The sequence below is a fragment of the Lepisosteus oculatus genome, chromosome 5 (assembly GCF_040954835.1).
Source record: "Lepisosteus oculatus isolate fLepOcu1 chromosome 5, fLepOcu1.hap2, whole genome shotgun sequence".
Taxonomy (NCBI): Eukaryota; Metazoa; Chordata; class Actinopteri; order Semionotiformes; family Lepisosteidae; genus Lepisosteus; species Lepisosteus oculatus.
Window position 1 is genome coordinate 25,693,430 of NC_090700.1, and position 26,567 is coordinate 25,719,996.

Consider the following 26,567-nt stretch of genomic DNA (forward strand, 5'->3'; position numbering starts at 1 on the left):
GTCTGAGAAAGACAGTCTCACGTTTGTGGACAGTCTGTCCACAAACAAAACATGTAAAAAAAATGTAAAAAACAATTACTTTTTGTCAATGAAAACCGGTGTGTTTGTCTCTCTCTGCTGGATGTCCCTCTCACAAACTGCTGAATGAATAAAATAATTTTATTGAAAACGCGTTTGCGATTGTCTGGTACAGTATTTACCTTGGTCCCTTTTAACTGTTTTTACGGTCTACAGTATTGCTTTGAGACGCCACTTTTAAAGGTGATATGCAAAATAAAGTTTTTTATTATTATAGAGAAACATGATCAGATTTTCCCTGGTTCAGAAAAAAGATGATTAAAATCTGTAATCTTTGCACTTGTATGTTATCGGAAAATACAATCAGTTTCTGGTTTGTGCAAGGATGGTGTGGCGCTCCTCAAAGCGCTTTACAGGATAAAAACAATAACAACAATAGTGGCTGGGCAAACGATTTTTTTTATCGAAATACAAAATGAGATACTGTACAATGATGTGCATGAACAAAGGTATACTGCAATTTTCCTTAGATACGCGATTAATGCTTCGTAGGAGGAGGCGCTCTTTTCCTCTAGTCTAACAGTCTGTCCACAAACAAAACATTCCTGTTAGACAAGAGGAATTGAAAAAAAACAATTTTGTCAATGAAAACTGGTGTGTGTGTTTCTCTCTGCTGGATGTCCCTCTTACAAACTGCTGAATGAATAAAATAATTTTACTGAAAACGCGTTTGCGATTGTCTGGTATTTAGTTTGGTCCCTTTTAACTGTTTTTCGATCTACTGTATTGCTTTGAGATGCCACTTTTAAAGGCGATAAAGTTTTTTATTATTGTTATAGAGAAACATGATCAGATTTTCCTTGGTTCAGAAAAAAAAGATCTAAAGTGCTACACATAACTTTCTTAATTCGGTGTATTTAAAACAGTGAACTACTGCAGGTATAACATAACATTCAGAAATACAATCGAGAATAGTTTTGTGGTGTTTGTTTAGATGAAATGTTCCTAAAACGTACAATGTAATAAAATTAAAGACGATTAAAATCTGTAATCTTTCCACTTGTACTGTGAGTCATCGGAAAGTTTCTGCTTTGTGTAAGGATGGTATCGAAAAGCAATCTTAAGTGGTGAGAAAGCTGTGCTCAATGTATTTAAGGGACTTAAAAGTAAAAGGAGATGCTTCATATTGCTTGACTAATTTTAAAAACCAAGTTATAAATGCAGACGCTCCCTCAGTGCCGCGCCAGGTGTAGATATCAAAGTATACATTCCCAACAAGAATTGTACCCATCTGTCATGCAAATAAAACACCTTGAATTGAATTGAATTGAGGGAGAGAGGGGGGTAGGGGGACAGAGATACTGTAGACAGGACTCAAGGCAAATAAGATAATATGTGTTCTGCAGGAGATTCAAATTTTTATTTATTTATTTTTTAATCGCGTATCTAAGGAAATCTCAGTATAACTTTGTTCATGAACAAACAGTGGCATGTTACATTATCATTAGTTTTTTTAACAAGGCTCGCCAGCTAATGTGAATCGAAACCTGTCTTGCTAGCTTTTAAAGGGAAGAAGGTGACTATTCATTGTTATCAAAAATGACTTAGAATTGATCATGTTGCGATATTTTGAAATATAAAAGTCAATTGATTGTCCATAATATCGCTATTCTATTTTTTCGAAGAAATGTTTGTTAAAAGAAAAGTCCAGCACCAACTGGATTCGAACACACAACCTGTGCGTTGATAGTCACGCACCTAGACCAGTAGGCTACAAGACACCTCGCATAAACAGGGAGGTGAAACAGCCCTACACAGCCCTGTTGCAGGACACGAATATAATCATACCGTTATTAAATTCTTTAGATACGCGATTCCATATTATATTCCCTATTAATCAAATTCTAAAAGTATGCTTGTTGGTATCACGTTAGTTAAAGACTTCGATGCTTAGAATGTTTAGGTAGAAATGGAATACTGGTGTGTATTTTTTTCTTTAAAGTACCAAGACCAGCTATATACTGTATGTTTATGTTCCAAAATTAATATCGTTTATGACCTTCAGATGCGTTATGCTCCTCTTCTTTTTATGCTCAGCTACTAAAATTTCCCTTTAGTGGTAAAATTCCATATAAATATTCAAAACTAAGCAGATTGAAATGTGCACAGTAAAGACATTAAATGATTAAATCTTTTCACTACCAACCAATGCACCACAAGTGCTCCTGTCGGTCATTTTGGCCAGCCAATCACTTGCCCTGCGGTGCCCTGCGGGTTGGTTACTGTACCGCGGGTTTTTACCGCTCATTTTGAATGGCTGCATCCATACGAAAATTATTTAAACTGCGACACTTATCATTCATTCCATTCCATTCCATTTTCAGTCTTCCATTTCTCCCTAAACATGCAAGCTGTCTTGTAGCCTACTGGTCTAGGTGCGTGACTACCAACTGGCAGGTTGTGTGCTTGAATCCAGCTGGCGCTGGACTTTTCTTTTAACAAACATTTCTTCGAAAAAATAGAATAGCGATATTATGGACAATCAATTGACTTTTATATTTCAAACTATCGCAACATGATCGATATTTGCGATATTTTGAACATATTTTCCCTTCTGACAGCGGTTCCTGCTTCTAGTGTGTGTGTGTGTGTGTGCAACAGAGTAAAGAGAAATGGAGGCTGGACAGTATGCGTTACAATATAAACATTTATATTGATTTTAAATCGTGTTCTGATTTAAATCGCAAACGCGTGTTTAATTATGTGTTTTTTAATCATAATCAGGCTAATGCATTTCTACATTTTCTGTATGAACCAGCTTAGAGGTTCATACAGAAAGACAGCTTGTGTTTAAATTGAGTGTAAGGTAATTTATGCTTCTAAAGTCATGGTCAGCATTTATTATTGTACTGCGCTGTAAACTTTTTCTGTGCCTAGTCACATTATTTTATAGCGTTTTTATTGCGTTATTAAATCCGGTGGCGCTGTGTGTTAGTTTCCTGACTCCCATGTCACATGGTCTGTGATTGAATCCCATGGAACTATGACTTTATTTTTAAACAAACATTTCTTTGAAAAAATGAAACATTTCCCTTGGTCAGAGATTAAATAAAACCTCACTCGCACCAAACAAATTTATATTTCTAAATATCACAAAATACGTTCATTGTCTTCCAATCGAGTCGAGTTGACCTTGGAAGCCTGCCACACCCGGACTGTTAAACCAACGCATTAGCACGTCAAAGCCCATTGAGGGTATTGAGCCAGTATTGGCTTTAGTATTCCCCCCCTCTCTCCTCAATTCAATTCAATTCAAGGTGTTTTATTTACATGACAGATGGGTACAAGCAGTGTTGGGTATGTATATTGTAACGCTTACAGCAGACAGGCACTGTGTAAGAGCCGGCGCACCAGAGCAGCGCACCGAGGGAGCGTCTGCATTTATAACTTAGTTTTTAAAATTAGTCAAGGAATATGAAGCATCTCCTTTTACTTTTAAGTCCAACGCGTGTGAAGTCCATAAACAATATTAATTTTGGAACTTAAACATACAGTATATGGCTGGTCTCGGTACTTTAAAGAAAACATACACACCAGTATTCCATTTCTCCCTAAACATTTTAAGCATTGAAGTCTTTAACTAACGCGATACTGGAGTCAACAAGCATACTTTTAGAATTTGATTAAAAGGTAATATAATATGGAATCGCGTATCTCAAGAAATTAATAACGATATAATTATATTCATGTTGCAAAAGAACTGCAACGGACATAAAAACTCCCTTGCTTTTAACAGAGCGTTCCATAATTTCTAACTACGAAAATGCCAGGTGAAAGGATTTGTAAACATATTTTGTTAAAGTAAGTCAGTTTTTTCCGCAACACATAAAAGACATTTTCCCAAGAAAGTTTAGACTTTGTCACTAATGAAACCACTAAATAAAGACAAATATAGAAATCTTAAGATTTGTTTTATTTAATATTGGTAGCAGGATGAACTGTCAGAGTGTATATTTTGTTGCAGAGTTGCTGCAAGATGTTAACAGTGAAAAAGGTATTTAGAAATGAGTTATTTCAAGATGAAAATTTTCAGAATAATTGCAAATCTAGCAGGATAGAGAAAGCACAGAAAACTGGCAGTTAGATTGATCAGATTAGTATGAAAAGTAATTTAGCAAAGGGAATGAGAAGAGTGACAAACTAGTATACTTTAGATCTTTTTTTCTGAACCAGGGAAAATCTGATCATGTTTCCCTATAACAATAATAAAATACTTTATTTGATATATCACCATTAAAGGTGGCATCCCAAAGCAATACAGTAGATGTAAAAACAGATAAAAGGACCACAGATTACAAAGTAAATGCATATAAGAAAGACAAGCAGTTAGAGGTGCTACCAAAATTAGAAAATGAAGCAGATACAGACACTAAGTCTTCTGAAAAGAAAGGTTCTGAGGTTAGATTTAAACTGGCCCTGGTGTGTGTGTGTTTGTGTCTGTCTGTCCTGTGATGGACTGGCGCTATGTCCAGGGTGTATTCTGCCTTGTGTCCGTCGCTTACTGGGATAGGCTCCAAATCCTCTGTACTGGATAAAGAGATTAGAAATGGATGGAAGTAAAGGCACTGTGTGGATGGAACTTTACACAGTGTTAGAAACCCACTATGAATAAGTGATTTATGAGCAATCTAATTTCTTGTTCGTTTAAAACAGTGAAATGTCAGCTGCAAAAGATCGCACCAGAAACAGCACTCTCTCTGCCTGTCACAGACGTTCAGGAAAGGCTGAATGAAGTCATGTCAAGTACAGTAATTCGGTGATCAATAATAACAGTTGTAGGACAGTATATAAGGAAGATAAGGATTTTGAAGTTGACTCGAAATCTGATAGGTAACCAGTGCAAGGACTTGAAAACAGGTGTAATGCATCCCTGATAGGATTCTTGCTGTCATATTCTGAACATATTGAAGATTGCTCAGTGTGGATTTAATTTCCCTAGTGAACAGGATGTGCATTTATTAATTCTAGAAAAAAAGCCTTTCTTGATTTCTCTAGTTCTTAGTTTCTCTAGTTCCCTTTAAAATAAACTATTATTCCACAATGCAGAGTATTACATGGCCAGTATTTACACATGATATTTGTGATTTAAAGAAATTAACACAAGAAGCTTTTGGAGATTTAAGTGTTGGCTGAGTTATTGCAAGATAAAAGACTAGAGATGTTGGCAAGAAGAAGATAATTTGGGGAAAGCTGAGGAATACACTTATAACAAGAACACTTCCTAATGGGGTTAGGCATACTTTTGATGAAGATGATGAAGTTAACAGACTATATGTTTACATAGATACTGAAATAAGGATTGTATTTTAGATTATGTGTAGTTGCTGGCATTGAACTGTGTGTTGGATGCACATGAATTGAAGGAATGGGCAAACATAGCTGATGCGGATCCACAGAGCCAGCATATTAAGATGTTTATAATTAGAGGCAATTTGTTTAAATAACTAGGTATGGATACTGATGTGCAAGAGAGGTGGAAAGGCTGTTTCCTTAAGCCAGCACTATAAAATATTTTATTCTCAGTGAGATGCTGCCATTTCATAGTGGGTTTCTTACACTGTGTATAGTTCCATCCACACAGTGCCTTTACTTCCATCCATTTCTAATCTCTTTATCCAGTACAGAGGATTTGGAGCCTATCCCAGTAAACAACGGACACAAGGCAGAATACACCCTGGACATAGCGCCAGTCCATCACAGGACAGACAGACACAAACACACACACACCAGGGTCAGTTTTCCCATAAACCAATTAACTTACCAGTATGTTTTGGAGTGCGAGAGGGAGTCATATCACACATATGGAGAAAAACCATGTAACCCAGAGAGAACATGTAAACCCCACACACACAAGATGGCAGGAATTGAACCTAGGACCCCAGTGCTGCAAGATAGCAATGCTAACCACTTTGCCACCATTATAAATGGATGGATATCTTAGTTATCTTTCTAGTTCACAGGTTTGCATGCATAATTTAATTTTGAAAGCCACTGAGACATCAGGTACTACTGTTGTATTTATGAAAAAGAAACAAAACAAAAAACATACTAACAACTGTGCCATCCTACTCCTTAGTTAATACATTTTATGATTCATAAACAGTTAACATTGTTAGCAAAATATTTTGAATTATATTTAACCCTATTTTTTCTTTAGTTTTGTATTTAACTTATTATATGATAGTCAGACTTAATGTATATTTGAACAATGAAAATATATTTTTACAAGATTTTACATTAAGCCCTTAAAATTAATATGGTTAATAACAGTAAACTGTAACATGCTGTAACAAGATCGGTTAAACTGCGAAGAAAATGCTTTCAGAGAAAATGTTTCAGGTGTGAAGAACATAGATCTCCAATGCAATTTCAACCAAACCTGTTCCCACACACCCTGCCCCCACTACCATTAGAATATACACAAAGCACTCAAATCTTTCGAGCTAATGATCAGGTGACCCGAGAGAGAGCGAGAGAAACACCAAGGGGTGCGGAACCAGGGAACTATTTACAGACTGTCTGCCCGTTTCACTGTTACCTGGATACCTCTTTATTTAGAACTCACTAACACTGATTTTTAGTTTAGAAGGATTCAAGTAGGGTTTTAGATGAAAGGCAGTGACCTTAATTAAGCCCAAATCATAATTGAACCCATTCAGAGCCTACATTACATTTTAGCGTTTCATTCTGAGCAGAAGACCCTCACACCTGAAGAAGGGGGAGCTGTCTTTCGCTGGAAATCTTGCCTGCTTCTACTTTACAACTGGAGTGCTGGCTGTGACGAATTAAACCGGTTTCACAGGTTTCAATCACAGACCATGTGACATGGGAGTCAGGAAACTAACACACAGCGCCACTGGATTTGATAACGCTATAAAAATGCTATAAAATAATGTGACTTGGCACAGAACAAGTTTACAGCACAGTACAATAATAAATGCTGACCATGACTTTAGAAGCATAAGTTGGCTTACACTCAGTTTAAACACAAGCTGTCTTTAGCCCTCTAAGCTGGTTCATACAGAAATGTAGAGATCCAGGCTCAGAACACACAGCTTCATTAGCGAATACATATGCAGGACAACTAGAGAAGACGTTTTACAGAGGATGGATTTTTAGAAACATCCCATCAGTGACATCACTGAAGTCAACTCCTAGGTACTGTAACTGTCGTGTGGATAGTTTCACAAGAATCAGACAAAGGTTTAAGCATCGCTTGTTCTAGATAAAACTGCAAAAAAAAACAAAACAACAACCCATAATGTACTTCTTTGCGGCTCTGTTTGCCCAAATCATATATTCACAACGTGAAATCTAGAAAATAATATTACGTAACCAAAATCCGCAATATTGAAACAGAACCTGTGTAATTGTTGGTAGATGATGTACTCGTAACATTTTTACAAGACGAACTACAACATTTAAAAAATGACTTGTATGTACTTGATATCTCTAATCAATCCACGGGTCCCAGCACAAAACGAAAGTAAAACGCATACCGTTTCGCGCTTCTTATTAGTTTCTCAAAAGTTATTTGACCGTATGAAATGCATAATATAAACCTAGAAACATATACGTGAGCAGTACTTAAGCACTGTAGTAACGGTGTTAAGACATACCTCTCAAATACTGTAAATTAAGTTAAAAATATCTCAAGACCGATTCTTGTCATAATGAAACCATGTTTCGTGTATGTTTTCTTTAAAGTACCGAGACCAGCCATATACTGTATGTTTATGTTCCAAAATTAATATAGTTTATGGCCTTCACACGCGTTGCAGTATGCTCCTATTCTTTTTATGCTCAGCTACTAAGATTTCCCTTCAGTGGTAAAATTCCATATAAATATTAAATACTACAACGGGCACAGTAAAGACATTTAAATCTTTCTACGACTGACCAACCAATCATGTACCGCAGTATGACGCATTATGAAGCAGCCAAATGCCCGTAGTACGTGTTTGTGCCGCTCACTTTGAATGGCTACATCTGTATGGTTTGGTTTCACTTTGTGGCATCAAACAACTGGAGATTGTTGGTTTAAAACACCAAAAGATCAGGGTTTGATTCCAGTCAATGTCCAAGTTGTACATTTTGTTTACATTGTTACATTACATAACAATTATTTGCAGTGTAATGGAAAATGAAACACATTTAGTTTTTAACTGAAGTCAATCAAGCAGGGTGACTCAGTAGTAGAGTTCTCAGTGTGCCTTGCCAGTTGCCTGGGTTCAATTCCCAGCCAAAGTTCAAGTTGTGTGTTTAACAAAATTGTGATAATTAAAACTTTTTCTCTATTGTCATTTTTATTAATTTTATATATCATACTGTGTTAAATATTAAAATAATATTAATATAAATAGCAATAATATGGATGGACCTATATAAAACTTGAAAACATATAAACAACCCGAAACTCCCCATATGTCATTGAAGGTGTTTTTATCATGTAAATTGACCCACAGGCACATTATTCCAATGACCTACTGGCTGAACTGTAGGCCAGGTATCTATACAGAGTCTGTTACTAATTATCAAGAAAAAGGGGCAACTACGTGAAAAAGAAAAATGAAAAATAAATATACTGTATATATAAAATATTAGAGCTTTTAATTATAAAACAAGTATCAGGATATTTTTTTAATGAATTATAGAAATCATTACATAATGTTTCATGCAAATGCGTTAATCTTTTTTTCAATTATGCTACCTACACCCCTTTGGAAATGGACCAAAAAAATAGTTCACTTAAATATGAATAAACACTGTAAATGTTTACAGTGAAAACACATTGTAATGTATTTTTTATGTATTAAATTATCAGTTTATATACAGGTAGTTATATTCATTACACAATTAATTTTAAAATAAAGTGTTTTATCATTTGTAAGCTACTCTGAGTTAGTGTGCTACTACAGGCTGTTTTTTTTTCCTTCATGGTACCAGGACACAAAGCTAACAGTCTTGGTTGAAGATTAAGTTAAAGCATGTTCATGTTGCTACAGTAAAAATCACAGCTCACATACTTTTGTCCTAGCATGAACCTCGATAGTTAATGTTAATGTGGAAGCTCACAGTACAAAAAACTCATTTATTGATTTGTGAAGCAAAAACCAAAAGAGTAATAATTGAAGTACCTCCAGATCCCTCTGTTTCTGTTAATTTATTGAATCATTTGTAGCTTATCCCGTTCTTCAAGTTTAACTAAACAACTAAACAGTTAATTTAATGTGCAAATGTGTATTGATGCTTGTTAGGTATGATGATGGTCAGATAAAGTATAACTCACACTACAGCATGACCTGTTTTGAATTTCATCTGTAGCACATCTCCTTAAAATTGCTGCTCCACCTCTCCCGAGCAAACTGCAAACTGATCAAATGCCATGTAACTTGTCCTTCAGAGAGTAAAAATAAAATTGCAGCCCATACCCCTCTAATTGCGAGGAGACAAAGCAACTGTGCTGTCCATGTGTCAAACTCATTCGTCACTCTAAACGACAGCAAGTGACCAAGATAAAGACTTTAATTCAGAAAATGTTTATGAAGAAGGTGGAATACTGTTATCCACTTTTTTATTTTATTTTTAGCAACCACTGCCAGCTATATACAGAATGTATCATATATTTATATTTATAGACTCATACAGTTTATGACATTCAGAGACTTTATACTTTATTTTTTTCTTTATCCTTTATGATTAGTGAAGAGATGCACTAATGAGTTAATACACATTGAATTCTGATAAAAAAATAAGATGTACTGTATGTGGCAGTTTTACAGAGTAGTCCAGTCAGATTATTTGAAAAAGAAATTACACTCAATGCTATTAAATACACATTGTGTTCAAATTTACAAGTTGAACATAGGTTTGAAAAAAATGTAGAAATATGTATTTGTTTACCTGAAATCCAAGATTTCACAGCCCTTATATTCATTTTTCAGAGAACTCTGTGCATATACAGAAGAAATCTAAAATATAAAAGACATTTAATTTTGTTTATGTTGAGTTCCATATTCCATAAGATACGTTAGAAAAATAATATTTTTAAACAATTAAAAATAATATTTTTTTATAAAATACAGATACTGTATCCTCGTGTCTTTACACCTAGAGTCTCCCTAAATGGCCTTTAAAGCTTAGTTTTATCTAAACAGCTGCAAATGTTTAGTGAACTTACAGTATTGTTTTATCTGAATGCTATGAGGTACTCATCCACAGCTCACACCCATACAGACAGCTCCAGTAGAAAAATGAAGTTAATCCTGAAAGGTGTGTTTGTAGCAAATGTGCCATTCAGTCATTTAATCAAATTCTACAACATTTCTGTCATTAAAATGATAAATGTGGAGTAAAATATTGCAAAACATAGTAAAACACAGGGAGTTATGGTAGGCAAATACAAACTGTCAGACATCATTGCAAAGTAAATGTAACGTTAATGTACAGATACAGCCATTCAAAATGCATGGTAAAACCCTATACCACGCAGTATCTACAGTTTACCGTGATATACAGATGCAGCCATTCAAAACAAGCGGGCGATACTGCATTATAATGCGGTGCGCTTGTTGCGGTATTACTCAAGTTACCGTATAATACCATATTAATACCGTATATTCTCACATAATAACGCAAGTAAAATAATAGTATCTGGAATTTCCACAAGGTGGAGCTAATAAAACTCAACCTCTCGTGTTTGAGCTGTCGCCATCAAAGTCTATACCAAAGACTAAAGACACAGCATTTCGTTGATCCAATCACGCATTTGTTTCCAATCATGCAAAGTACAGTCATTTTTGAGAATCTCAGATTCACCATGCCTTTCACATGTTCATAAAAGATATTGATTTAGGAACATAAACATATTACTGTATGCAAACTGTACTGTATACAGTATGTATATGTATATTTAATGCCTTTACTGTGCACGTTTTAGTATTGAATATTTATATGGAATTTTACCACTAAAGGGAAATTTTAGTAGCTGAGCATAAAAAGAATAGGAGCATAACGTGTGTGAAGGCCATAAACGATATTAATTTTGGAACTTAAACATAGAATATACAGATGCAGCCATTCAAAATGCGCGGTAAAAACCCGCGGTACAGTAACCTACCCACAAGCCACCGCGGGGCACCGGAGGGCACCGCAGGGCAAGTGATTGGCTGGCCAAAATGACCGACAGGGGCACTCGTGGTGCATTGGTTGGTAGTGCAAAGATTTAATCATTTAATGTCTTTACTGTGCACATTTTAATCCGCTTAGTTTTGAATATTTATATGGATTTTACCACTAAAGGGAAATTTTAGTAGCTGAGCATAAAAAGAAGAGGAGCATAACGCATCTGAAGGTCATAAACGATATTAATTTAGGAACATAAACATTACTGTATGTATGTAAACTGTACTGTGTATGGCTGGTCTTGGTAGTTTAAAGAAAAAATACACACCAGTCTTCCATTTCTCCCTAAACATTTTAAGCATGAAAGTTTTATGAAACGGTACCCAAATATGCGATTGCTGTATAGAATGAATTTTAATTTAAAAAAATTATTTAACACGAACATTAAGCTGTTTACATCTTCCGCCTGAGAACAGTCACCCGTTGCTACCCAACGCAGAAACACAGCCACTAACTAGCAAAGAGTGGACATTAGCTACCCATTATGATAAAGAAATAAAGGATTATTTTGTTTATTTCTTTTGCACATTTATTTGAACATTTCCATCGATTGTACAAGCACTTGGAAACTGTCCAATCCCTAGTTCATCAGGCATTTTACCGGTCTGGCGCCGGTCTGTGTCTTCCAGGATATAATGCCAGCGAACTCTTGTTTTTATGTCCACTATAACAGACAATCTCCTTTGCTTTTAACCGAGCGTTTAATAATTTCCTAAAATGAAAATGATTTACTTTATTTCCCTCACGGGATCAATAAAAGTATCTATCATCTATCTACATAAACTATCGGACACAATTCTAGGTCTCCCTATACCAGAGATTATGGTAGGGCTTCAGAATGGTGATTGGCTGACACCATCTGACACCCCTCTGATTGGAGAAAAAAGACGTGCTGGTTTGCTATACATACTGTACCAGGAAGAGGATTTCTTTCTATTCAAAACGTGTATTTTAAAAGTTTAAGAAGTAAAAACCTTACAGCGTACACAGATTTCTAAACTGATCAGGATCATTATCTTTGTCTTATGCATAATAATGTTCACCGCTCTGTCCAGCAAATTAATAATAAACTTTATTTTATATAGTGTTTTAAACAAATAAGTAATTAGATTGCTCATAAACCTAATCACTATCTTTTTCTTTTTATTTAGGCTCAGATTTCAACTATAGATCGTATTATTAATAACCATAATAACAACCAACCAACAAAAACAACCATATAAACATAATACCAACCCAAAACATAGATAACAACCACAATACAAAATCAAATAATCAAACCATTTTACTCTCGCAAAGTCCTCCAATTATCATAATCCCGCCCCTTATGCAAAACCAAACCTTCCTCCCATCCCAGTTTATCCTGTTTATCATAAACAAAATCCACCTCAATTTTCAACATAAAGCATTACACAAAATCAATACCTCAACAACGATAATTCACAAACAGCCAGAACATGTAACTACACACTCCCAAACAGACTTAATTTCCATAGCCCCGCCCCTTATGCAAAACATCCCTCCCCTGTTCTCTCTCTCCCCTGGCGGTTGTAATTGTTTTTATTTTCAAATAAATTTTAGCAAAGTCATGTATTTTAAAAATCTTAAGATTTTTCTATTTATCTCTTTATTTAGTGGTTTCATTAGTGACAAAGGCTAAACTTTCTTGGAAAAATGTCTTTTATGTAAACCATGTTTGCTATTAATTCATTCAGGGCTAAAATATGTTCATTGTCTTCTAATGAAAGAAGGGTTCCTTTCGCCGTAGTCGGGAGCCTAGCCTTTAACTAGTAAGTACTGTACTTACTGGGTTTTTGAGGGGGGGGTGTCTTTCGCTGGAAATCTCGCCTCCTACTTTGAAAATACCCGTGAAACCGGTTCAATTCGTCACAGCCAGCACTCCTGCAGAGAGGGGGGTTGTACTTGCAGTGTATACAGTACACGCGTTATGCTCTTCGTTAATGTCTGTGAAGTTTTATTTAATCTCTGAGCCATACTGATTCTTCTGGAAGCCAGTTTCCGCCAGGGAGTAAAAAAAAAAAACACACTATGGTATTCTCTCCAATGCAGTGCAGTTAAAAACATACCTCTGATGCTGCTCCTAAATGAATATCGTTTATGACCATCAGAAGCTTTATGCTCCTTTTCTTTTTTCCAGTGGATTGAACAGGGAGAGGCATTTCATGATGTACTTTTCACTGATGAAACAACAGTGGCTCTGGAACAGTTTTCAACCAAGTCGTTTTATAAAAAGGGGAGATATGTTCACGTTACTGAAGCTAAAAGTTTAGCCTTTGTCACTAATGTAACCACTAAATAAAGACATATAGAAATCCCTACGTTACAGACTGTATATGGCTGGTATTGGTAGTTTAAAGAAAAAATACACACCAGTATTCCACTTTCTCCCTAAACATTTTAAGCATCAGAGTCTTACATGTGGTTATTTCGTATGTACGTGCTCCTTCTGACCATGTTACTGTTTACTGTTACTGACCATATTAAGTTTAAGTGCCTGTGGGCACTTTTCCTGTCCGTGGGGGGTGGACCGTCTTTCATTAGAAGGTTAGTCTGTTCTACTCTGAGAATGCAGAGGGGGTGGAAAGTGCCCCCGGTCATTTAAATTAGTATTAAAATTCACACTGATTCCCTTGCGAAGATACGGACATAGGAATATTCGTGCGTGGTCAAAAAATGGCATAAAAACGACAAAGTGAAGGCTGTGAAAACATTCACAATGTACTTTATACACAAAGCAAATATACCCCCCCCCCCCCTCTCAATTCAATTCAAGCTGCTTTATTAGCATGACAGATGGGTACAATCAGTGTTGGGTATTTACTTTGCTTTGAGATGCCACTTTTAAAGGTGATATATAAAATCAAGGCTTTAACTTGCTTTAACTCCGCAAGTCTGAGTTCTTGTGTCTGTCCTATCCGAACCCGAAAGTATTACAATATGTATCTTTATAGCAGGTGGTGTACAGCTTTTTAGTATAGATTACACTTTTCTAAAATGTATTTAAAAAATAAAAACGATTACAATCTAATCTTTCCACGTTTGATCTATAAATCTAAACGGGGAGAAAGCTATGCTGAAAGTTTATTAAGATACTTAGAAGACAAAGATATCAATTTATGTTGCATTTGTCTGATTGTGAATCAAAAAACACATATATTTAAACCCGCATTTGCGATTTAAATCAAAACGTTATTTAAATCAATATAAATGTTTATATTGTAACGCCTAGGTGACTATTCATTGTTATTAAAATGACTTAAATTCGATCATGTTGTGATATTTAGAAATATAAATTTGTTTGGTGCGAGGGAGGTTTTATTTAATCTCATCACACAGCTGCCAGCGCACCTCACCGTGCCAGGCCACCACTGCATCACCCACCTGCCAGCGCACCTAACCGTGCCCGGCCACCACTGCATCACACAGCTGCCAGCGCACCTCACCGTGCCAGGCCACCACAGCGTCACACCACACAGCTGCCAGCGCACCTCACCGTGCCAGGCCACCACAGCGTCACACCACACAGCTGCCAGTGCACCTCTACATACCCGACCACCACTGCATCACACAGCTGCCAGCGCACCTCACCGTGCCATGCCACCAGCTGCGTCAAACCACACAGCTGCCAGCGCAACTCACCGTGCCCGGCCACCACTGCATCACACAGCTGCCAGCGCACCTCACCGTGCCAGGCCACCACAGCGTCACACCACACAGCTGCCAGCGCACCTCACCGTACCAGGCCACCACTGCGTCACACCACACAGCTGCCAGCGCACCTCACCGTGCCAGGCCACCACTGCATCACCCAGCTGCCAGCGCACCTCACCGTGCCAGGCCACCACTGCATCACACAGCTGCCAGCGCACCTCACCGTGCCAGGCCACCACTGCGTCACAACACACAGCTGCCAGTGCACCTCTACATACCCGACCACCACTGCATCACACAGCTGCCAGCGCACCTCACCGTGCCAGGCCACCACTGCGTCACATAGCTGCAAGCGCACCTCACCGTGCCAGGCCACCACTGCATCATACAGCTGCCAGGGCACCTCACCGTGTCAGGCCACCACTGCGTCACACATATTTCAGCGCCATATATTTCATGGATATTATGGAATATAATGGATGGATATCTTAGTTATCTTTCTAGTTCACAGGTTTGCATGCATAATTTAATTTTGAAAGCCACTGAGACATCAGGTACTACTGTTGTATTTATGAAAAAGAAACAAAACAAAAAACATACTAACAACTGTGCCATCCTACTCCTTAGCTAATACATTTTATTATTCATAAACAGTTAACATTGTTAGCAAAATATTTTGAATTATATTTAACCCTATTTTTTCTTTAGTTTTGTATTTAACTTATTATATGATAGTCAGACTTAATGTATATTTGAACAATGAAAATATATTTTTACAAGATTTTACATTAAGCACTATAAATTAATATGGTTAATAATAGTAAACTGTAACATGCTGTAACAAGATCGGTTAAACTGCGAAGAAAATGCTTTCAGAGAAAATGTTTCAGGTGTGAAGAACATAGATCTCTAATGCAATTTCAACCAAACCTGTTCCCACACACCCTGCCCCCACTACCATTAGAATATACACAAAGCACTCAAATCTTTCGAGCTAATGATCAGGTGACCCGAGAGAGAGCGAGAGAAACACCAAGGGGTGCGGAACCAGGGAACTATTTACATGGAAAACGGGCGATCTCCCCAGACTGTCCGCCCGTTTCACTGTTACCTGGATACCTCTTTATTTAGAACTCACTAACACTGATTTTTAGTTTAGAAGGATTCAAGTGGGGTTTTAGATGAAAGGCAGCGACCTTAATCAAGCCCAAATCACAATTGAACCCATTCAGAGCCTACATTACATTTTAGCGTTTCATTCTGAGCAGAAGACCCTCACACCTGAAGAAGGGGGAGGTGTTTTTCGCTGGAAATCTCGCCTGCTTCTACTTTACAACCGGAGTGCTGGCTGTGACGAATTAAACCGGTATTACAGGTTTCAATCACAGACCATGTGACATGGGAGTCAGGAAACTAACACAGCGCCACCGGATTTGATAACGCTATAAAAATGCTATAAAATAATGTGACTTGGCACAGAACAAGTTTACAGCACAGTACAAAAATGCTGACCATGACTTTAGAAGCATAAATTGCCTTACACTCAATTTAAACACAAGCTGTCTTTAGCCCTCTAAGCTGGTTCATACAGAAATGTAGAGATCCAGGCTCAGAACACACAGCTTCATTAGCGAATACATATGCAGGACAACTAGAGAAGACGTTTTACAGAGGATGGATTTTTAGAAACATCCCATCAGTGACATCACTGAAGTCAACTCCTAGGTACTGTAACTCTCGTGTGGATAGTTTCACAAGAATCAGACAAAGGTTTAAGCATCGCTTGTTCTAGATAAAACTGCAAAAAAAAAACAACAACCCATAATGTACTTCTTTGCGGCTCTGTTTGCCCAAATCATATATTCACAACGTGAAATCTAGAAAATAATATTACGTAACCAAAATCCGCAATATGGAAACAGAACCCGTGTAATTGTTGATAGATGATGTACTCGTAACATTTTTTCAAGACGAACTACAACATTTAAAAAATGACTTGTATGTACTTGATATCTCTAATCAATCCACGGGTCCCAGCACGAAACGAAACTAAAACGCATACCGTTTCGCGCTTCTTATTAGTTGCTCAAAAGTAATTTGACCGTATAAAATGCATAATATAAACCTAGAAACATATACGTGAGTAGTACTTAAGCACTGTAGTATCTGTGTTAAGACATACCTCTCAAATACTGTAAATCAAGTTAAAAATATCTCAAGACAGATTCTGGTCATAATGAAACCATGTTTCGTGTATGTTTTCTTTAAAGTACCGAGACCAGCCATATACTGTATGTTTATGTTCCAAAATTAATATCGTTTATGGCCTTCACACGCGTTGCAGTATGCTCCTATTCTTTTTATGCTCAGCTACTAAGATTTCCCTTCAGTGGTAAAATTAGATATGAATATTCAATACTTAAACGGGCACAGTTAAGACATTAAATATACATATACATACTGTATACAGTACAGTTTGCATACGGTAATATGTTTATGTTCCTAAATCAATCTCTTTTATGAGCATGTGTAAGGCATGGTGAATCGATTCTCAAAAATTACTGTACTTTGCATGATTGGAAAAAAATGCGTGATTGCGAAATGCTGTGGTGTTACTTTTACAAAGACGGTCAATGAAAAAAAGAATGTGGACCAGGGCAATACTTTGAGTTTACAGCTTGTCCAAGGTCATTTATTATTAATACTATTATTAATATCTTCGTTAAAGACTTTGATGGCTACAGCTCAAACATGAGAGGTTGAGCTTTATTAGCTCCACCTTGCGGAAATTCCGGATACTATTATTTTGCTAGCGGTATTTACCGGTAACTTGCGGTATTTACCGGTAACTTCCGGTAGACTGCGTACAGCATAACTGAAAATAATGCGGTATCGTCCGAGCATTTTGAATGGCTGCATCTGTATGGCTGGTCTCGGTACTTTAAAGAAAACATACACACCAGTATTTCATTTCTCCCTAAACATTTTAAGCATCGAAGTCTTTAACTAACGTGATACCAGAGTCAACAAGCATACTTTTAGAATTTGATTAAAAGGGAATATAATATGGAATCACGTATCTAAAGAAATTAATAATGATATAATAATAATCATGTTGCAAAAAAACTGCAAAGGACATAAAAACTCCCTTGCTTTTAACAGAGCGTTCCAAATTTCTAACAACGAAAATGATTTAAACTGCGACACTTATCATTCAACCAGAGCTTGAAATATCACAAGGATCCCCAAGAGCACAGCAAAGACTGTATTAAAAGAATCGCGTATCTAAAGAAATTAATAAGATATAATTATATTTGTGTACTGCGACAGGGCTGTGTAGGGCTGTTTCACCTCTCTCTTCATGTGACTCTATTCAAAAGCCATTTAGCAAAGAGAGGATGAGAAGAGTGACAAACTAGTATACTTTAGATATTTTTTTCTGAACCGGGGAAAATCTGATCATGTTTCTCTATAACAATAATAAAAAACATTGCCACACCCGGACTGTTAAACCAACGCATTAGCACGTCAAAGCCAATTGAGGATCCGGGCGCAATAATTGTTTTGTCCCTCGATTTATTGATCTGCATGAATTACAGAAATCGAGTTCATGCTCTTTGCAGACGACCTGGTCCCGCTGTCTCCCACAGAACAGAGGCTGCGGCAGAACCTGGCACTGCTGGAGCAGCACTGTCAGACCTGGGCGCTGACAGTCAATCTGGACAAGACCAGAGTTATGGTTTTCCAGAAAAAAAGCCTGACCTCCATTAGTCTTCCTGAAATTGTCGGATTATGAGTGAATAAAAGCATCTTATTAAAAACACATTTGTGTTTGTTTGGGAGCTATATTATGTATTTTTCATATGTAAGATATAATGATGTGTTCCCGCTTACACATTGCACGACTTTAAAAGCTAGAAAAACAGGTTTCGATTCATATTATCTGGCGAGCCTTGTTTTGTCAGAGGACAGCACAAAAAAACAGACAATACACAGGGGGGGGAGGGCAAGTGAGTTTTTTACCCTTTGTAAAAAAAAAAACAAATCACCCGGGGCAGAGACTCTGGGGGGATCATTGTGTGGTACAGAACGGAGCTCAGTCAATCCAAACAAGTTCAATAGTAAAGAGAGAAAAGTCAACAATTGATTTAAGGACGATCTGTCAAAGTGCAATGCAATACAATACTGTTGTTGTTGCTGTTATTGTTGTTTTTATCCTATAAAGCGTTTTAAGAAGCCACCTTTAAAGGTGATATATAAAAGCGCTGATTCTTATGGAATGTGTTCTGCCAGGGTTAAAAAAAACTGCAACGTACATAAAAACTCCCTTGCTTTTAACAGAGCGTTTCATAATTTCCAACTACAAAATTTATTTAAACTGCGACACTTATCATTCAACCAGAGCTCGAAATATCACAAGGATCCTCTAGAGCACAGCAAAGACTGTATTAAAAGTGTACTAGTGACAAATAAGTTTTTTCTAATTGTTATAGAGAAACATGATCATATTTTCTCTGGTTCAGAAAAAAGATGATTAAAATCTGTAATCTTTCCACTTGTATGTCATCAGAAAATACAAGAAGTTTCTGCTTTGTGTAAGGATGGTATCAAAAAGTAATCTAAGTGGTGAGAAAGCTGTGGTCCTCAAAGCGCTTTACAGGATAAAAACAATAACAACAATAGTGTTAAGCTGGGGAAACCATTTTTTTTATAGAAATACAAAATGAGATATAATGATGTGTTCCGGCTTAGAAATTAACGAGTACAACCCCCCTCTCTGTGGGAGTGCTGGCTGTGATGAATAAAACCGGTTTCACAGGTATTTTCAAAATAGAAGGGGGCGAGATTTCCAGCGAAAGACACCTCCCCCTCCAAAACCCGGTAAGTACAGTACTTACTAGTTAAGAAAGCTAGGCTCCTCAATGAAATCGCTTTAACATGCTAATGCGTTGGTGTAACAGTCCGGGCGTGGCAAGCTTCTGATGTCAACTCAACTCGATTGGAAGACAATGAACGTATTTTAGCCCTAAATGAATTAATAGCAAACATGGTTTACATAAAAGACATTTTTCCAAGAAAGTTTATAATAATACGATCTATAGTTGAAATCTGAGCCTAAATAAAAAGAAAAAGCATTTTCAGAGAGCAATCATGCTGTATTTATGTAGAAAAAGTGATAAGGTTTATGAGCAATCTAATTACTTATTCGTTTAAAACGCTATATAAAATAAAGTTTATTATTAATTTGCTGGACAGAGCGGTGAACATTATTATGGATAAGACAAAGATAACGATCCTGATCAGTTTAGAAATCTGTGTACACTGTAAGGCTTTTACTTCTTAAACTTTTAAAATACATGTTTCGAATAGAAAGAAATCATCTTCCTGGTACAGTATGTATAGCAAACCAGCACGTCGTTTTTTTCCAATCAGAGGGGTTAGACACTCGGTTAAAAGCAAAGGAGATTGTCTGTTATAGTGGACATAAAAACAAAGAGTTCACTGGCATTATTTCAACTTCTAAAAGGCTGAAGAAGCTCATCAGGAGAGCAAGCTCTGTCATTGGGTCTGACCTGGACCCCTTGGAGGTAGTGGCTGAGAGGAGAATGATGTCCAAACTAGAGGCCATCATGGACAACTTCTCCCATCCCCTCTATGACAGGCTTGCAGGAATGAAGAGAACGTTCAGCAATAGACTGATTCATCATAGACTGTGACAGGGAGCGCTACAGGAGGTCATTCTTGCCTTCTGCCATAAGACTGTACAACACATCCACCTTGCGTCTTGGCAGAGGCAACATCGACAGTGACCTGTTTCTGGACTAAACGCATCTACACATCTACTGCTACATCTGTTCTCTTTCTTTTTCTTTTTCTTTTTCCCGTTTACTACCATTTTTGTGCAATATATGCCAGGGACCTGTGCAATACATTTATATTTATATCTATATTTACATCTTTATTTATATTCATATGTGTGATACGATTTTTCTGTGTACTGTTCTGTTCTAGTTTGTTCTTTGTGTGTCCGGACTGTGAGTAACTCTTGTATTGTATTGTATGTATTGTACTATTATTTTATAATTCATTACACTGTGGCTGTGTTGTGTGTGTTAAGCTGCTGTTGCACTGCAATTTCCCTCACGGGATCAATAAAGTATCTATCTATCATATCCTAGAAGACACAGACCAACGCCAAACCAGGAGAATCCCCGCAGCGTAAAAGAAAATGCCTGATGAACTAGGGATTGGACAGTTTCCAAGTGCTTGTACAATCGATGGAAATGTTCAAATAAATGTGCAAAAGAAATAAACAAAATAATCATTTATTTCTTTATCATATTGGCTAGCTAATGTCCTCTCTTTGCTAGTTAGTGGCTGTGTTTCTGCGTTGGGTAGCAACGGATGACTGTTCTCAGGCGGAAGATGTAAACAGCTTAATTTTCGTGTTAATTTTTTTTAATTAAAATTCATTCTATACAGCAGTCACATATTTGGGTACCGTTTCATAAAACTTTCATGCTTAAAATGTTTAGGAAGAAATGGAAGACTGATAGTGGAATGGAATGAATGATAAGTGTCGCAGTTTAAATAATTTTCGTGGTTAGAAATTATGAAACGCTCTGTTAAAAGCAAGGGAGTTTTTATGTCCGTTGCAGTAAAAGAAAATGCCTGACAAAGTAGGGCTTGGACATATTCGAAGTGCATTTTTGCAATTTATGTTGCATTGTCCATTGTGCTGCTGTAAAATAGTTTAAAATAATTCAAAATAAGTCTAAACTGTATCAGCTTTATTTATGGGTTGCAATTTAGAAAAAGTCAAAAACCGCACTCAAAATGCAATTTAGAGCTTTCTGGCAAGAGGAGACACCCAAATTAATAATGTAACATGCCACTGTTTTTGCATGAACAAAATACCAGGTTATACTGCTATTTACTTAGATACGTGATTAAAAAAAATTGTATTCCCTTGGCGGAAGACATTCCATAAGAATCAGCGCTTTTATATATCGCCTTTAAAGGTGGCTTCTCAAAATGCTTTACAGCATAAAAACAATAATAACAGCAACAGCAACAATATTGTATTTCATTGCACTTTGAAAACCAAGTAATAACTTTACATGTGCAAACGTTTTATGATATGTCGCTGTTGTGAATGTCTGTGGAGTGTATCTTATTTGCCTGTCTGTCCTGGCTCTCTCACTCACCCTCCCCCCCTCTCTCCCTCAATTCAATTCAATTCAATTCAAGGTGCTTTATTAGCATGACAGATGGGTACAATCAGTGTTGGGTATTTACTTTGCTTTGAGATTCCACTTTTACAGGTGATATATAAAATCAAGGCTTTAACTTGCTTTAACTCTGCAAGTCTGAGATCTCGTATCTGTCCTATCCGAACCCGAAAGTATTACAATATATATCTTTATAGCAGGTGGTGTACAACTTTTAGCATAGATTACACTTTTATAAAATGTATTTAAAAAATAAAAACGATTACAATCTAATCTTTCCACGTTTGATCCCAAGATCACAAGAAAAATAAATCTAAACGGGGAGAAAGTTATGCTGAAAGTTTATTAAGATACTTAGAAGACAAAGATATCAATTTATGTTGCATTTGTCTGATTGTGAATCAAAAAACACATATATTTAAACACGCGTTTACGATTTAAATCAAAACGCGATTCAAATCAATATAAATGTTTATATTGTAACGCATAGGTGACTATTCATTGTTATTAAAATGACTTAAATTCGATCATGTTGTGATATTTAGAAATATAAATTTGTTTGATGCGAGTGAGGTTTTATTAAATCTCTGTCAACAGACAATGTACAGCGTGTACTATTCTTGTGTTGTGGTACATGAATATAATTATATCGTTATTAATTTCTTTAGATACGCGATTCCATATTATATTCCCTTTTAATCAAATTCTAAAAGTATGCTTGTTGACTCCGGTATCTCGTTAGTTAAGAATTCGATGCTTAACATGTTTATTGAGAAATTGAATACTTGTGTGTATTTTTTCTTTAAAGTACCAAGACCAGCCATATGCTGTATGTTTATGTTCCAAAATTAATATCGTTTATGGCCTTCAAACGCGTTACAGTATGCTCCTATTCATTTTCTGCTCAGCTACTAAGATTTCCCTTCAGTGGTAAAATTCCATATAAATATTCAATACTAAAACGGGCACAGTAAAGACATTTACTGTAAATCTTTCTACGACAGACCAACGGACCACGAGTGCCCCTGTCAGTCAACCAATCACGTACTGCCGGAACCTCGTGTCATCGTTTGTCACAATGCGCGACGTCGTAGCAAATTACAGTATGTGTCTGTACCGCGCATTTTGAATGGCTGCATCTGTACTATCACTACATCTGCGAAACACGAAACATCATCTACTGTAAAGCTTTCAGTGCTGTGTTAATGTATATTCCAATCGCAATGGGGGCAGGGTGTGTGGGGAAACGTTTAGGCTGCAATTGAGTTGGGGCTCTATTCTTCACACCTGAACCATTGTTTTCTCTGAAAGCATGTTTTTTCCCTCTTTAGCTGATCTTTTGCTCCCTACGAATGCTAACACAGCTCCCTACGTGAATTCTCAGTATTGACTGAGAAAGCTTTAGAGGACTTTACAACCATTTTTATAGCATATGGAGGGGCAACTTTCAAGGAGAGCTCCCAACTTTCCTGCCATTGCAAAGGGTTCAACTGTAGCAGCCACAAATAAATAATTTATTTTTTTCTCCTGATGGTAACTGTAACAAATTGTAATGTTACACATCCTTGTGAAACAATCATGACATTCTCATCCAATCAAAGGTTTGATGTTTTTTTTTTTATTTTGAAATCGTGATCTTGATATTCAGGTGTGAAGTAAATTAACAGCTTCAGATTTAAAAGGTTATTGATAATATCTTCCATGTCACATTAACATTGGAATGTTCTCACAAGTGTAAAAAGAGGCGATACACAATGTGTCTCCTCTATAACTCTTCAGTTTACAGAGAAATTCCACCAGAGCCACACAACATTGTCCAATAATACTCTTCTTGTGTCTAATTTCAGATAGTAACCCCGTTACAAAACAGTGCATCAGTCATTGACTATGGTTAAACAGTATATACGATGTCTGGTGCAGTTTCAGCGTTCACTTTTCTTTATTCTGTACAGAACCATGATGTCTCATCATCGTTGGTACCAATAAACAAGGGGGCTTCATTGAACTCAACTGCACTCCAGTAAATAATGTACAGTTTATTTGCAATGTTAGTTTAGCAGGATTTGCGTGATAAGCACATTGTTTAATGGGGATGGCATTCCCCGCGTCTATATCACTGTACAACACAGGTTTGAGTTGGAGCACCTTTCAATACATATAACTACTGCATGATTTCTTTATCCATTTCAGCTAAATGAGGGAAATTAAATCAGTCAGAATCTCAGAGTGACAATTCTAAAAATATCCCTTCTTCCCTCCTTTGTTTAACTTAAAGAATTTCACGAAGAAATCCTTAATCACAATACCATCACTTAATTTATCCAGATACACAAATTCACACCAGAGCCAACAACAAGCTATAAAAGTGGACTATTTTTATGTATTCACTATATAAAAAATAAACCAAACAAACACTTTTATCGGCCTTTGAACAATGGTTCAATGGGGTGCAGTGCTTTGTTCATTACCACTACAAGAAAAATGGAATTTAAAAAAAAAAAGAAACGGATGTCAAAATGTTTCCCGAAAAATCCACCTGTGATATTTAAGCTGCATAGTTACACAATTCCATATTCATATAACTATCAAGTGTGTGATGTTAAATCATTACAACATTTATCTTTTAACAATAACAGCAAGTGGTGTTCTTACTATGTATTCTAATAAAAGGATTAAACATTATAACTTTTTATGAAAACAGAATATATGCTTAATAATGTTAGAACAAGAAGATTAAAACCAGAACCCATGTAAGTTACCAAGTTAAAGATTTTGATGCATATAATATTAATGCATAATTAAAATATTTATGATAAATGTGGTAGGTTGTGTACTTTTGTCCAACTTAGCAATCTTCCTTTTATAAAATATATCACATTTTTAATTTTTAATGATTAATATTCTGTAATAAACAGTTTAAAATTATTAAACGTCTATAGAGTGTACAACTTAAGTTCTTAATTGGAAAAAAATTGTCCCTCAGCAGTGACCGTTATTTGAAACTGGGCATTTTCTTGTGACAGCTCAAATGCTGTACATGAGACATTAAGCTTTATTAGCTCAACCTGACAGTTTTGCAAGGTGCTTCCAGATACTATTATCATATTTCAATTACACTGCGGTATAATGCGGTATATAGAGCCATGCCCACTGCATTTTAACGCAGCTTAACTTTTGCATTTTGAATGGTGGGATCTCTATAAACATGTAAACTGCTGTTTCAGAAAGAAAATAGGCACTTTTCCATGATTTACAGTCATATATTCATATATGCTTTTAAAAAGAGATACCTCTTTAGTAGTAGTATGTAGTACAGTACAGTAGTACAGTAGTTATGTGGTATTGAAGTCAATCTTACCATATGTTCAATATCAAAAGCAAGTGTTTTGAATTCCACAGCAGATTTATTTTGAAGGTTGTCACTGAAAGAAGCTCCATTTGTAATTGTAAATCTTCCACCCAAAACTACTTCAGTTGTATTAGGTTGGATTTGAGCCACTGTAAACAAAACAAAATGCTTCATTAATGACTTGTTTAAAGCAATTCCCTGGTAGATCACTTAGGGGTGAGCAGAGGGCTATAATCCAGTGAACCTCATAGTGAAATACATAGTGAAATGCAAACTATGGAACAACATTTAAAATGCAAAAGCAGGCGTTACTATACAAAAAACTATAAACAAAACATTTTGAGAGTTTAGCACAAGCTAGCCTGTTTTGTTTTTGAAGGCAATAGCTCTTTTATTCTAATAAGCATATGAATGAGATCCTGAGATTTGTTCAGATAAATGGGTATTATCTGAGCATTTCCTTTAATTTCCTTTTAAAATGTCCTTATATTATTTAATTAAATGTTTTATATTTTTAGAACACATTCTCTTTATAAACCTATCACTAGTAAAAGAAAGTATGTAAAATTATATTCTACGTCATGATGGAGATGCATTACTGGAAGCTGGTAAATGATTCAGAACTAAATCAGTTCCCCATCTATGTTTTTTCCACTGATGTACAATCAGTGAAAAAGTAACAGTTTTTAAATTAAATTTAAAACATTGCATTTACATTATCAGGAACACCAGATTTGTAGGAATGTACCCAGGATTTATTCCATCTAAAATTGTCTGCAACTATCCTTTAGAGTAAAACTGGACCTTTGAATTAATAGAATTTCCCCTGTTTTAAACTTGTGATCATTTACTTTTTGAATCCTAAAAGACAAATAAACAGACAACAGCCAGAAGTGTAAAAAAATTATCCAATATGAAAACAAAACTTCCATAAATCTCAAAAAGTGTATATGGTGAGTAAATTTAAGAAAAAAAGAGCAAAAACAAACAAAAAAAAAACAATGAGAACAATTAGAACAGAGCAATAGATAAATAAACCAATTTAAGACTTG

At 36.2% G+C, this 26,567-nt stretch overlaps 1 long non-coding RNA gene across 1 annotated transcript in view; it reads right to left on the reverse strand.

The window, feature by feature from the left end:
- Positions 1-25,657, reverse strand: part of LOC138239191 (uncharacterized) — a 48,871-nt gene extending 23,214 nt beyond the window's left edge. Inside the window, exons 1-2 of the long non-coding RNA XR_011189638.1 lie at positions 25,525-25,657; positions 9,982-10,049 (exon numbers count right to left, since the gene is read on the reverse strand). This is a non-coding gene — a long non-coding RNA (uncharacterized lncRNA). The remainder of the gene's footprint in view (positions 1-9,981; positions 10,050-25,524) is intronic.
- Between the last annotated feature and the right edge of the window lie 910 nt (positions 25,658-26,567).